Source organism: Apium graveolens, chromosome 7 (genome assembly GCF_009905375.1).
Source record: "Apium graveolens cultivar Ventura chromosome 7, ASM990537v1, whole genome shotgun sequence".
In the NCBI taxonomy this organism is placed as follows: Eukaryota; Viridiplantae; Streptophyta; class Magnoliopsida; order Apiales; family Apiaceae; genus Apium; species Apium graveolens.
In genome coordinates this window covers 179,131,662-179,146,605 of record NC_133653.1, presented here as the reverse complement: position 1 = coordinate 179,146,605, position 14,944 = coordinate 179,131,662, and the positions used below count along the sequence as shown (strand labels likewise).

General features: G+C 37.4%; 1 non-coding gene across 1 annotated transcript; it reads right to left on the bottom strand.

Annotated features, from left to right (window-relative positions):
- Nucleotides 1-1,750: 1,750 nt before the first annotated feature.
- LOC141675914 (small nucleolar RNA R71) lies at nucleotides 1,751-1,857 on the bottom strand. The gene has a single exon (XR_012556540.1). It is a non-coding gene; the product is annotated as a small nucleolar RNA R71 (small nucleolar RNA).
- Between the last annotated feature and the right edge of the window lie 13,087 nt (nucleotides 1,858-14,944).

The following is a 14,944-nucleotide window of genomic DNA, read 5'->3' as shown; positions in this document are numbered from 1 at the left end:
AAGACGGACATGGCATGTACAATAGAGCAATTTGGCGACTGGTTGTGTAACAAGAAAGCATAACAGTTAATACATATATTTAGGCTAAATTTCATACAGATCAAGTACCCAATAAACATTTACTATAATAATAATTATAAAGATGAAGAAGCAGGGAACGGTGGATAGTCCGTTGAGACGCCTGAAGTTGCAGAGCCCAAGATGACGGGGAAGTCAGAATAGGGGCATAGCTTTCACCAGGGACTCCGGTGAGCTGTTCTTAATTCATCAACTTTATAATTGTTTAAATAGTTTTTGCTTATTCGGTATACGATTAATATGTTAAGATGCTTAGATATATATTTAACTATTATGTGTAAATTGTTATGGATTGTAGAGAAATAATAAAATATGATTTATATATCTGTGTGCCTTCCCTCTTTAGGGTTATCAGATATAAAAACGATCCCCCGCGAATCTGGAAAATGAGTTCAGTTATGGGCTAATCGTTATCATGGGATTCTAGCGGATTTACTTATGGATTTCAATAGTTAATTATTTTGATATCTTGGTATGTGGTGATTGTATGATATCCTAGTATTGGTTGTGCTTATTCGTCTCATGTGTGTAGCTAACATATAAGATAGCGTGTTAATATCTGTTGAAGGACAGTGAATATAGAGATTTAGAACTTGCCATGCTAGTGTATGCATGATTAGTGGGTAACTCTAACCGTTTTACTTGCCCTATGTAATCATTATGGATAACTTGTGCTTAAACCATTATGTTGTCAAATTCTATAGACATATAGGGTCTCAATATAATTGGTGCCTATTCAGCTTCTATCACTTTTGTGGATGTCTGGTAGAATGGTACTTGTGTAACGAAAGTTGGCGTTTATCAGTTTCGTGTTATCTGATTAGTGTCATCACCATCACATGCTAAGGTTAAGAACGAAAAGGCTATTGAATGAAGTAGTAATGAAGTTAGAATCCCATGTTTGTCATATATAGTAATTCAACCTCAATTCTCTTAGTTAATGTTATTTAGTATAATCTCTTTGTTTGATAAATATCCAATTTGTTATTTGTCTTAGCATTGAGCGATAACCATACATTGTTGCATAGGTGCATAAATTAAACTTAACCTAAACCAGTCTATGTGGGAACGAATCTGATTTATATCTTATACTACTTGCGAAAGCTTATACTTGTGTGAATATTAGCGCGTGTTTTCGCCCTAACAAGTTTTTTGGCGCCGCTGCCAGAGACTCGGTGTTAATTTTTAGTTTATGTGATTGTCATCAGTGGTCATTAAAGTTCACTGGCTCGGATTCTATTACTTTCACGGTTTATTTGTTTATGTTTCAGGTACTCATTACAATGGGAGATCCAGCGGCTCGAACGAAAGCCTTGATGGATTTTTCTCGACCCAAGATCAATGACATTCAATCTTGCATTGTCAAGCCAGCTATCACAGCTAATACCTTTGAGATCAAGCCTGTCATAATTCAATGGGTGCATAATTCAATCCAGTTTGGGGTTCTCCAACGAAAGATCCCAATATGCACATTAGGGATTTCATTGAGATCTGCAACACCTTCAAGTTCAACGGTGTTTCTGAAGATGCTGTGAAGCTGAGACTGTTCCCATTCTCTCTGACGGACAAGGATAAGAGTTGGTTACACTCTCTACCAGCTGGTTCGATTACTACTTGGGATGATCTTGCTTAGAAGTTTCTTACTAAATTCTTTCCTATGGCGAAGACAGATGCACTCAGGAATGCTATTACTCAATTTGTGCAGCAAACGGGAGAACCGATATGTGAAGCTTAGGAGTGCTACAAGGAGATGCTTAGGAAGTGTCCTCATCATGGAATACCTAATTGGATGATCATCACTTGTTTTTACAATGGGTTGGGAGCACAGTCCAGACCCATGCTCGATGCAGCATCAGGTGGAGCCTTATGGGCTAAGAGCTACGAGGAAGCTTATGAGCTAATTGAATTGATGGCTGCTAATGAATATCAGTATCCAACCCATAGATGTCCACAGGGTAAGGTAGCAGGAGTTCTTGAAGTGGATACAGCTATGGCTATCACTGCTCAACTAAAGGAATTGTCTATGAAGATCGATTCTCTGGCTAGCTTGGGTGTTAATCAGATAATCAGTGTTTGTGAGCTATGTGCAGGTTCACATGCGACGGAGCAATGCGCTATATCTAGTGAAACAGCTCAGTTTGTGAGCAACTTTCAGAGATCGCAACAACCAATTCCAGACACTTATCATCTTGACAACTGGAATCATCCTAACTTTAGATGGAGAAATAATCAGAATACGATTCAATAGCCATTCCAGCAGTTTGGAGCAAAACAATTCAACCCTCCTGGTTTTCAGCAACAATTTGCACCAAGACAATAACTCCAACTTCAACAATAAACTCATGATGCAGGTCTATCTTCAAATGAAAAATCTGAATTGGAGGAGTTGAGGCTTATGTGCAAAAACCAGGCTCTTATATGCCAAAGCCAGGCTATTTCTATCAAGAATCTGGAGAACCAGATAGGACATATTACTAGCGCCTCATGAATCGACTACCAGAAATGCTTCCTAGTGATACAGAAACAAATTCAGGAAAGAGGGAAGTTGAAGAACAGGTGAATGCCATCACCTTAAGGTCTGAAAAGGTCGCAAGCCCCCAAATTCAGCAAGACGAAGAGCCTGAAAAATCTCAAGTTTTAGAAAATGCAGTTTTGGCTGAAGAAGATGTGCAGAAGGAAGCAGAAGTGGAATCAAGAAAGAAAACTATGGAACACACTCCTCCTGAGGGTAATATAGGGGAGAAACAAGTCTATCATCCACCTTCTTTTCCTTAAAGGCTGTAGAAGCAGAAGTTGGATAAGCAATTTGCTAAGTTTCTGGAGGTGTTCAAGAAACTTCATATCAACATACCTTTCGCTGAAGCTCTTGAACAGATGCCTATCTATGCGAGGTTTATCAAAGGTATTCTCTCTCGGAAAGTGAAGCTCGATGACTTAGAGACCGTTGCTCTAAAGGAGGAATGCAGTGCTGTGCTGCAACAGAAGTTGCCTTCGAAGCTTAAAGATCCTGGAAGCTTCACTATTCCTTGCACCATCCGAAACTTGTCGTTCGACAAGTGTTTATGTGATTTAGGAGCTAGCATCAATCTAATGCCCTTATCTATCTTCAAGAAGCTTGGTCTGCATGATTTGAAACCAATATACATGTCATTGCAACTAGCTGATCATTCCATTGCTTATCCACGAGGTATAGTGGAGGATGTCTTGGTCAAGGTGGATAAATTCATCTTCCCTGCTGACTTTGTAATTCTTGATTTCGAGGAAGATAAGAAGATTCCCATTATCTTGGGAAGACCATTCTTGGCTACATGACAAACTATGATCGATGTACAAAAAGGAGAGCTTTCGATGAAGGCTTACGATCAAAAGGTCACTTTTAATGTGTTCAAGGATATAAAGTTACCCACAACTAAAGAGGAGTGCTTTAAAGTGGAGTGGATTGACTCTGTAGTAAATTCAGAGCTTAAGCAATTGCCAAAGTCAGAGACCTTAGAGAGATCCTTAATGGGGAAATCAGTTATTGATGACAAGGAAGGAGCAGAGCAACTGCAGGTTTTGAATGCACCTTTGTGGATGAGGAAGTTGGATATGCCATTCAATTCTCTTGGCTTAGCAGAGCTGAAATTTCTCAGGAGCGTTTTGAACCATTTATTCAAGAAGCTCCCATACTTAAGCTCAACTGAAAGCTAGATCACTTGAGTTATTCATTCTTAGGTGCACCCCATGATAAAGGGTTGGAATATATTTTTGATGATATAGAAAGTGGTTGGACGGATCTCCCAGTGCCTACAGAGGGTTCTTCTAATGCACCACAGACAGTTGATAGGTTTGGTCTTGGTGATGAGCAGTACGGGCGAGTGACTAAGCGTATGGAGGCCATGCACGATATTCACCATCGTTTTGCTGAAGATTTGACACACGCTTTCGGTACTGTTTTCCGAGACACTGGTGGCGAGGTTGATTGGCCACCGACCCTCCACCCGACGAGGGTGACTCTCCCGCTAACTAGGTATGCCTAAAATCCTTATTATTACCTTCAATGAGGACATTGAAAATTTTAAGTTTGGAGGTGATAATGTAAGGATTAGTAGTGTGTGTCCATATAGATTCATATAGATTTATATTGCATGTTTAGTTGTAGTTCATTCATATTTTTGCATGATTGTTCATTTAGGACATATTTGTTTATTTTTATGTGATTTCATATAGTTACATTTGCATGCATATTTAGCATGATCCCTTAAGATGAACTATGATATTTGATAAGTTGATGTTGATTTGAGTGTGGTGATGACGAATAGAGGGATGTTTAAGTCCTAATGAATTGATTTGCATGCCAGAAACAAATGTTTTCACAAAGTCTTATAGGGTTGCTTTTGATCTAGATCATGATCATACTTGTTTGTTGTTGAGATTTAATCACTTGGTTATATTTAGAATTTGTGATATTCTCGTAATGACAAAAAGAACACTGATTTTTTATCTAGAGAAAAACTTGGATTTCATTGCTAGTTGTTGTAAGGCTAGGCATCAAATGGCTAGTAGCCGGCTCATATTTTTATGAGTAGTCTAGGGTTGAATGAGATGGAGCGAAACACACTCATTCAGAAATTATTGAAAAAAAAGAAAAGAGAAAAAAAAAGAAAAAAAGTATGTGTTTATGCATAATTGATCAAGTGTGAGCTCTATAATACTCGAGTTATTACGTTCTAGGGGACTTTGTGCCTAGTGACCTAAGGCTTTTATAGTTTGGGATCCGCTAACCTAATGCTCGCTACATGGGTATTATTGCATAAGTCTTTTGGGACCTCATTCATTGTACGGTCAAATAAGCATCTTTGTTATGTGTTCAATAATAGTGTGAATCTTTGTATAACTCTAGTAGACAGGAGGTGTTGTGAGTCATAATGCGTTTATTATCTATTCTGTTTATAAACTTTTGATTGTTTCAATGATAGATAAGTTTTGGTTATTGATCTAGTATCGAGAGATATCTGTTAAGCATTCCACACACGCACATTTCTGGTTTGTGAGTTGGTTTGTGGGATTTATTCTAACTCTTTTTGCATTCTTAGAGGCATTGGCTTATTCATTTGGTAATGGTTATTCTGAGGGGATCGATTGCATTATCATTTAGTTGCATTCATGCATTAGGTTTGTTTTGTAGTTTTGAGTCTGTTTATGCTTGAGGACAAGTATTGATTCAAGTTTGAGAGTGTGATAAGTGGATTTTATATCCACTTGGAACGCTTTATTACAAGCATAAATTGGTGTTTTGGACTCAAGTTGTTGATATTTTAATGTATTTTTGTGTTATTGCATTTCAGGTATTAGTTAAATGAAGAAAGGAGCTTTTAAAGGTAATATGATGAAAAGTGATCATATTTGGAAGCCTAGGACATTGTCAAGTTGTAGAGAATCTCGTTAGCTTCGCGTGGGCAGTTGAATCGCCTAATTCTGACGAGTAGAATTCAAGTTATGGCCAAAACAAGATTCATCAGAATTTTTCCAGACAGGCTGCAGGCGCCTGCCTGCTGGTGGAGGCGGCCGCGTGCTGATGCGCGGCTGACTTCGCTGATTTCGCTGAAAAAGCCTTTTTTGAGTGGAATTTGACGATTTTAAGGGTCCTGGTCCAATATGGGCTTATATATACTTAAAAAAAGGGTTTTCATCATCGGGGAAGATTGGGAGATCAAGGAGAAGACCTAGAAGCACAAAACAACTCTGAAAAAGAAGATCTTATTTTCAACTTGTGATTACCTTGAATTAGTTGTAACTTTGGATGCTCGTTTTCGTTCTTGTTGAACCTAGATCTCGTTTATTTGTACTTTAATTATTATTCAGTTTATTAAGACCTTGTTTATACCATGCTTTCATTGGAACCCATGGTGACGATGATTTCAATTATCGGCTAATCGTTATCATGGGATTCTAGCGGATTTACTTATGGATTTCAATAGTTAATTGTTTTGATATCTTGGTATGTGGTAATTGTATGATATCTTAGTATTGGTTGTGCTTATTCGTCTCATGTGCGTAACTAACATATAAGATAGCGTGTTAATCTCTATTGAAGCGACAGTGAATATAGAGGTTTAGAACTTGCCATACTAGCATAGGTTCATGTATTGCATGCATGATTAGTGGGTAACTCTAACCGTTTTACTTGCCCTATGTAATCATTATGGATAACTTGTGCTTAAACCGTTATGTTGTCAAATTCTATAGACATATAGGGTCTCAATATAATTGGTGTCTATTCAGCTTCTATCTCTTTTGTGGATGTCTGGTAGAATGGTACTCGTATAACGAAAGTTGGCGTTTATCAGTTTCGTGTTATCTGATTAGTGTCATCACCATCACATGCTAAGGTTAAGAACAAAAAGGTTATTGAATGAAGTAGTAATGAAGTTAGAATCCCATGTTTGTCATATATAGTAATTAAACCTCAATTCTCTTAGTTAATGTTATTTAGTATAATATCTTAGTTTAATAAAAACCCAATTTGTTATTTGTCTTAGCATTGAGCGATAACCATACATTGTTGCATAGGTGCATAAATTGAACTTAATCTAAACTAGTCTCTGTGGGAACGAATCTGATTTATATCTTATACTACTTGCAAACACGTATACTTGCGTGAATATTAGCGCGTGTTTTCGCCCTAACATTGCCACCCGATAGAGAAATAGAATTCGTTATAGAACTAGCACCGAGAACGGTACCAGTATCCAAGGGCCCCTATAGGCTAGCCCTAGTTGAGATGAAGGAACTAGCTTCTCAACTGCAAGAGTTATTAGAAAATGGGATGATAAGACCTAGTGTGTCGCCATGGGGAGCGCCAGTACTGTTCGTAAAGAAATAGGACGGCAGTATGAGATTATGCATAGACTATCGAGAATTGAATAAGATGACTATTAAGAATATGTACCCTCTCCCTAGGATTGATGACCTATTCGATCAATTCGGGAGCTGTGCATTTTTCCAAAATAGATTTGAGGATAGGGTATCACCAGTTGAAAATCAAACCTGAGGATATACCGAAGACTGCTTTTCGCACTAGGTATGGACACTATGAGTTCTTAGTCATGTCGTTTGGGCTAACCAATGCACCCGCAGCCTTTATGGATTTGATGAACAAAGTATTCAAAAAGTACCTAGATATATGTGTGATAGTTTTTATAAATGATATTCTAATCTACTCAAAGACAGAGCAAGAACATGCAGAACATTTGAGGATAGTCTTAGAAATCTTGAGGAATGAGAAATTATATGCCAAGTTCTCAAAATGCGAGTTTTGGTTAAGGGAAGTTCAGTTCTTAGGACATGTGGTGAGTAGCAAAGGAGTTTCAGTTGACCCCGCCAAGATAGAGCCGGTATCCAACTGGGAAACACCAACTACCCCAACAGAGGTTAGGAGCTTTGTGGGTTTAGCAGGATATTACCAAAGATTCGTGCAAGACTTTGCTAAGATAGCCGGTCCACTGACTAGACTTACCCGGAAGACTGAAAAGTTTGTATGGACCGAGAAATGTGAGGAAAGCTTTCAGGAACTGAAAAGGAGGCTGGTGTCAACACCAGTGCTCGCTCTTCCCGATGGAAAGGGAGAGTTTGTGATATACAGCGACGCATCGCATAAAGGATTAGGATATGTGCTTATGCAGTACGGAAAAGTTATAGTGTATGCCTCTCGATAATTGAAGGAGTATGAGAGCAGATACCCGACGCATGATCTAGAATTAGCAGCCATAGTGTTTACCCTGAAGATTTGAAGACACTACCTATACGGTGAGAAGTGCAAGATTTACACAGACCATAAGAGCCTCACATATATTTTTACTCAGAAGGAACTGAACATGAGACATAGGAGATGGTTAGAATTGATTAAGGACTACAACTATGAAATTTTGTATCACCCGGGTAAAGTCAATGTGGTGGCTGACGCCCTTAGTAGGAAGGAAATACTCAAAATGATAATGACATCTGAAGAATTAATTAAAGAATTTGAGAAGATGGAAATTGACGTGAGGACGACCGGTAAAGGAACAGAAGGATTATTTGAGATTAAGCTAGTGCTGGAACTGACTGAAAAGATACGAGTATGTCAAGAAAAAAAGTTGAGTGTAGAAAGAGGAACATTGACCGGTGAGGAAGTGAGATGCGAGAAGGACGAGAAAGGGATCATGAGGTATGCGTCCCAAATTTGGATTCCAAATGTGCAAGAGTTAAAGGACGAGATATTGCATGAAGGGCACAACTCCAGATATTCAATCCACCCAGGAAGTACGAAGATGTACCGTGACCTTGAGGAATATTATTGGTGGCCTAACATGAAGAGAGAAGTAGAAGAGTGGGTCAACAAGTGCTTGACATGCCAGAGAGTGAAGGCTGAACATCAGCATCCTAGTGGACTATTACGGCCCCCGGAAATTCCGGAATGGAAATGGGAACATATAGCCATGGATTTTATGACAGGCCTACCAAGGACAAAGACCAATCGCGATGCCAAATGGGTTATCATAGATAGATTGATCAAGTCCGTACACTTCCTACCAATCAACAAAAGGTACACCGTAGACAAGCTGGTGGATATTTACTTGAAGGAAATAGTAGTGAGACACGGCTTTCCTGTTGCCATAGTGTCAGATCGAGACCCGAGGTTAAATTCCAGATTTTGGAGAAGCTTCCACGAATGTGTAGGCACCAGACTAAACATGAGTACCGCTTACCACCCCCAGACTGATGGACAGAGCGAAAGGACTATTCAGACCCTAGAAGATATGCTACGAGTGTGTGCCATCGACTTTAAAGGAAATTGGAATGACCACTTATCCCTAATCAAATTTGCTTATAACAATAGCTATCACGCTAGCATAGGAATGCCTCCGTATATAGCTCTTTATGGAAGGAGATGTCACTCTCCCCTATGTTGGGATGAAGTTGGAGAACACAAGATAATAGGAGCAGAGTTAGTCCAACAGATAGGGAAATGGTGGGACTCATCTAGAAAAGACCGGTAGCAGCTCAGGACAGACAAAAGAAGTACGCCGACCAGACCAGGAAGGATAGGGAATATGAAGTAGGAGATTCAATGCTATTGAAGGTATTTCTGTGGAAAGGAGTGATGAGATTTGGGAAGAAAGGGAAGTTGAATCCCAGATTCATAGGGCCCTTTGAAATTTTAAGGAGAATAGGACCTCTAGCTAACGAGCTCGCCTTGCCTCCTAATCTGCAACAAGTGCATAACGTGTTCCATGTGTCCATGTTAAGGAAGTACCATGCAGATGCACGATACGTAATAGAATACAAGCAGGTAGATTTACAACCAGACCAGACCTAAATCGAGCCGCCAGTAAGGATAATGGACCAAAAAGAACAAGTTCTGAAGAACAAGATTGTGAAGCTGGTTAGAATCTTGTGGAGGAATCAAAATTTTGAATAGTCAACTTGGGAACTTGAAGATGCAATGAGGAATAGATATCCCCACTTATTTTCTAATTGATTCCGGGAAGGAATCCTTGTTAGAGGGGAAAACTGTAATAACTCAAATTTTTGAGACCGTGTAAGACGTTCAATGAATAGTAACCCTGACGGACGGGGAAAACTATTTCGCCCACACTATGTAGTGCACAAGAAAATGAGTTTCAGAGTTGATATTATGATTATACGTACCAAATGAGTGTATGTAAAGGCTATTAGTTTTCGAAGAAAACGAACTTTGAAAAACGACCATATTTACGAATCATCGAGGATTACGGGAATCAAAATATAATTACGAATTTAAAACCCTACGGATTTATCTCCAAGTATGATAATTCAAAACATAAGGAATAAATACGAGAGGAATTACGTCGCGAACCATTTACGAGTAAGTATTACTAAAACGTTTAAGCGATCGAGCGAACGCGTAAATGATTAAATAAACGTAACACACTAAATAACCATGGTAGAAAAGTAACCATGGTTACTTTATCAAATAGTGAGCTAAGGTGTAGGATGAACAACCAAGGCTATCAAATAGAAACCTAAAGAGCTAAACAAGTGGCTTAGCTTGTAATCTACCATTGCTAGCTAGATTTGTCTCCAAGATTTGCAACAAAGATCAAATCCTAGGATAGATACTAAGGAATAACAATCAAATAAAAAGATATCAAAAGCCTCATTTCCAAGAAGCAACCAAGGAAGCATCACCAAAAACTCTCTCTTTCTCTTCCAACCATTCCATTTGGCTTTTTCATCTTCAACCAAGAAATCAAAATTAAAACTTCACGCTCTAGCCATGGATAAATCCTCCCATTAATTCTCAAGCTTCCTACCAACCAAACTAAGGTAAGATTAAACTTTGAGCTCTTTTTATCAAGGTTTGATGGGTGAAATAAAATCAAAAAAGTTGATAATGAATAGTGTGAATAGTAACCTTCTTTGGTTTCTTGATTTAATGGTTGTTTTAGGTTCCAAAAATATACTAAGAACTCCCAAGACTTCACCATCATCACGAACCAATCTCAAGCTCTCAAGAAAGGTATAAATCTTTGACCCTATCTTATTTAAGATTTAAGTTCAAGATCCTTTAAGTATATAGTTGTAAACCTAGTTTTGGTGGTAGTATTGTTGTAATCTTGATGTTTAGCTAAATAGATTTAAGGTTAATTGTTGTTGCCTCAAGAACATGATTTTGTTGAGAGGAGTTAGTGTGGTGATGATGATATGTTGATTATTGGTGGCAGTATAAAGATTTAAGGCATAAATGAAACTCCCATCGTAACCATAATCTCGTTAAAATGAACAAAACATAACTTTAAGTTTCTACAGAAATTCCAGAAGATGTAAACTATAGTTTATTAAACTTTAACCCTTGATTATGATAGAAAATTTTATAAGGATCATTTAGGCACTTGAATCGCTTGATTCCAATTTACGGATCAAAAGTTATGGTCGTTTTACTAAAAGTGATTTACGCGACAAAAACTGCTACGAATTACGAACTTTGAAAATATAAAGATCGACTTAAGAATGTTCATAAATCATGAAATATTTATAGAGAGTAGTATATTGTGTTTCCTAACTTCCATAAAAATTTCAAGTGAAATTAATAATATTTCAATTTTATAAAAATATCGGAGCCGAGACCGCGCGATTAGAAACCGTAGAATCCATAAGCGGAGCCGGCGACGAAAATGAAAATGAACTTAAGATACTTTGAAAAAGGAAGCGACCATGATGTGAATAAGGACTTAAAGGAATAATAAGGGTAATATAAGTTGAGAGGGTGCATAATAATTAGCGCATGAGTGCGGGTAGCCGTAAATTAGAACGGGACCTAACGAAACGAATTGTGTTTATGATTATAGATTTCCGAGCGGAACCTAGAGCATCCTCCACCTCGAGATACACAGGCAAGTTTACGAACCCAACTCCATTTACTGTTGTGTTTTGAAAGGATTGTTTTATTATCATTGCATAAATACCATGCTTGCCATGATACGTAGTAGTTGAACTTTTCGCATAATATAGCGATGATGTACGATAAGTAAGTATCGTAGAATGTTTAGTTTCGCTTTAAGCGTGACGTATAAGTATATGACCATGAGTCGGTCGGGATTTTAAGATAAAAATCCGGTGATCATCCCGGTGATATTATAGGATGATTAAAAGTCCATAGTAGTACAGTTTAAAAGGACTCAACGTCCACTTACAAAATACTAAACACCTCGAACTTTTATTAAAACGATTTCTAAAGATCATATTCCCTCAACTATACTTTATCATTCGAATAATTAATATCTATTTACTATTCATTTATTATGGGAGAAGTATTCTCCAGTGAATATTTATTTCAGACTCGATTAAATATTAAAGATTATTAAATTACTTAAACATAAATTAGTTGAGGAATATTATTTCAAATATTCTTTTAAAAGTATAATTATTCGAGGTTTAATTATTCAACGATTACTATTTGATTATTAAGAATTAGTTAATTAATGGTTTAATTATGATTAAAAAATCATAGATCCTGATTCAAAATACTTTCCGATTTTTGGAATATTATTCGAATAATTTCAGATCGTCGGAGAACGTTATCTCGACTTATTTTAAATATTTGGATTATAGTTTAAAAAGAAACTCCCCCTTATATAACAGATATGTTGACAACGGTCAACTCACATCCCTAGTACTTCCTCCGAAAATTCTCGGAAGTACATATAAATACGTACAAATCAAAGTGTACCTATCAACAAGCAATATGTTTGGGGAACAATATAAGTTCTAGACTGATGATGAGATTCTTACAAGGACAAGGAGGGGTAGACTCCTGTACTTCATGGACTGGGGAGACTACCAATTTACTATCATATGAGAAGGTATCTTATATACTGATGAACATGTGGAGTATGCGTACCTGAGAGGGATGGACACAAAACCGTGTCTTGAGAGGGATAGACAAGAAGTGTGTACCTGAGAGGGACGAAAATAGAAAAGGCCCAAATACAGCCAGGGTGATAACCAATAATAAAAGGGAATCGTCCATCTACATGTAGAAAAGGTTACTATTTCTGTAGTACGACTGATCATCGTATACGGTGGCTCCGGTGAATGTCCTATTCTTCCAATTGAAATTGTGATGCAATACCGTAACCCAAGCCTAGGTGCTGGGTTTACTATTAAGGTATTCGCAGGATAATAAAATCCACTAAAGAATTATTTTCATAAGAAGGTATGTATCACCAAGGAAAACCATTTTCGAATGAAACATAATTATCATATATGATGTTTTACGTGAGTTATCATACAATCATTTTCATACTGTACATTTTTATGCTGGGCATTATAGCTCACACTTGTTTTCTTAAATTGACAAAACACAAGAGTGAATCAAGATGCCTACCATGAGAACCACGGCCAGGAAACGGGTAGAAAATGGCCAGCTGTTCCGTAGGTTGTTTGGTGTTGTACCACAGGTAGTCCGAATAAGCTGGATTGGTTTTCAGTTGTTTTTAGTTTAGCTTATTTATAAGTATGACTTATGTAAGGTAATAAATAAGAAACGTATATTTGGCTGATGGACTAGCCTTACTTAAAGGATATTCCCCGGTAAGACTTAATTACTATTGGGTTGTAATAATTATCACTTTGTGGTTGATCTACTCTAGTAATGAATGGTTCATTTCCAAGACAATAACCTGTAAGTGTGTGTGTGTATAAGTGTGGGGTCTTAAAGTGTGAGTATTTATATATTATGATGCGAGGTATGTGGGTTATAGTGATTGAGATGGCATGGCCTCCGAGATCCCTGACCCCAGATTTTAGGGCGCCACACAAAGTCTTAATACTTATCTTCTGTTTGAATTCTTCTGTTGACTCGCCATCAAATTCAAGACACTTCTTTATGTTCTGAGGATATCGATAATCTTTATCGTCGTCGAGTTGTAGTAGCCTCGGAAGATTTCACAATAGAAGTTTGCAGCTTCCCGAAGTTCCATCCAGCTCAGCACAACCATCTCAAACGAATACGCCTATCTTAACTTACTCGTTGATATTATATCCGATAGTTCAACAGAAACTCGATATGAGCTTAAACGTCCTCACATAGCTATACACACTCCTATACACTCTCGTTTCTAGTTTACAATAACCTCTGCTCTAATACCAACCTGTAGCCCCCAAATCCGGGGTCAGAGGATTTGGTCGTCACTATGAAACCTCAATCCAAATCAACCTGTTAAATCAAAATGCAAATGCCAGCGGAAGGTATTTAGCATCTATGACCCCAAACTAATCCAAGATCTTTTAAGGTTACAGTTCTAGAAACAAGATATCCAAACTCCATACATAAATTTTTCTTTTTCTTTTAAAACTCTTTTAAATAAATCAAAACCTTAAAACTTAACCCGCTATTATAACTTTGAAAAGAAGTATACTAGGCCCAAATAAAATACACAACTATAATATAATATAATATAAACAATTTTTCATAACAGAACTTACACTAGCCCGCAAACCCAGGACCAACCACCTTCCCAGAGCTTCTTCTTTGCTTCCTCGAATTACGCAGCTAAACAGCGTAAGCTAATCCTCACTGGAGGTTAAATTTAAAAACTGGCAAGTATGAGTGAAAGAAATGCTCAGCAAGTTCATTGTAGCATATATACAGTCATTTTGATATAAAACTGACATCTGCAATAGCACAGAACATTTTAAAATCATAATTGCTGAAACAGAAAATTTATTAAAGAATCGGATAATTGTCTCTCACTGTATTTAAAACTCTTTTTGATATTTTCGAGCGAAATGCTTCAGCAATACTTTGAATCTAGACGAGAATAAAACTCATAAAATAGTGTTTACGGAACTATCGCAAACAACAATAACATGAAACAATCATTGTGGAATCACAAACTTTATTCAAAACCGAACTCTTGATATTAATACTCATTTTATTATCATATCAAATTATATATCACTACGAACTTTGATGCTCACAACATCCCATACTGAAGTCAGCGCCAATCATATGTACTAATACCATTTTTGATATTTAACAACAAACTAAGTATCCACAAAATTAGAAACTGAATCAAAACTGCATTTCATCTATTATCCGAAAACAAAATACTAAATAAATCATTCCTTATAAGATTATCAAAAGCAATATAATAATTTAGATTGGAATTCTCGAACGACGGTGTGTTGCCACCGGTGATCAGCCGCGGAGCAACACCGGTATGTCGAAGCATATCCAACTAAACAAATGGGGCACCCAAGGCACATATCAGCCTAAAGGTATTATATCCTGTATAATACCTAAATCTCCGCTGGACTGCCGCCACGGCCTCTTACGCAATTTGGGATCATCCAATCTTAA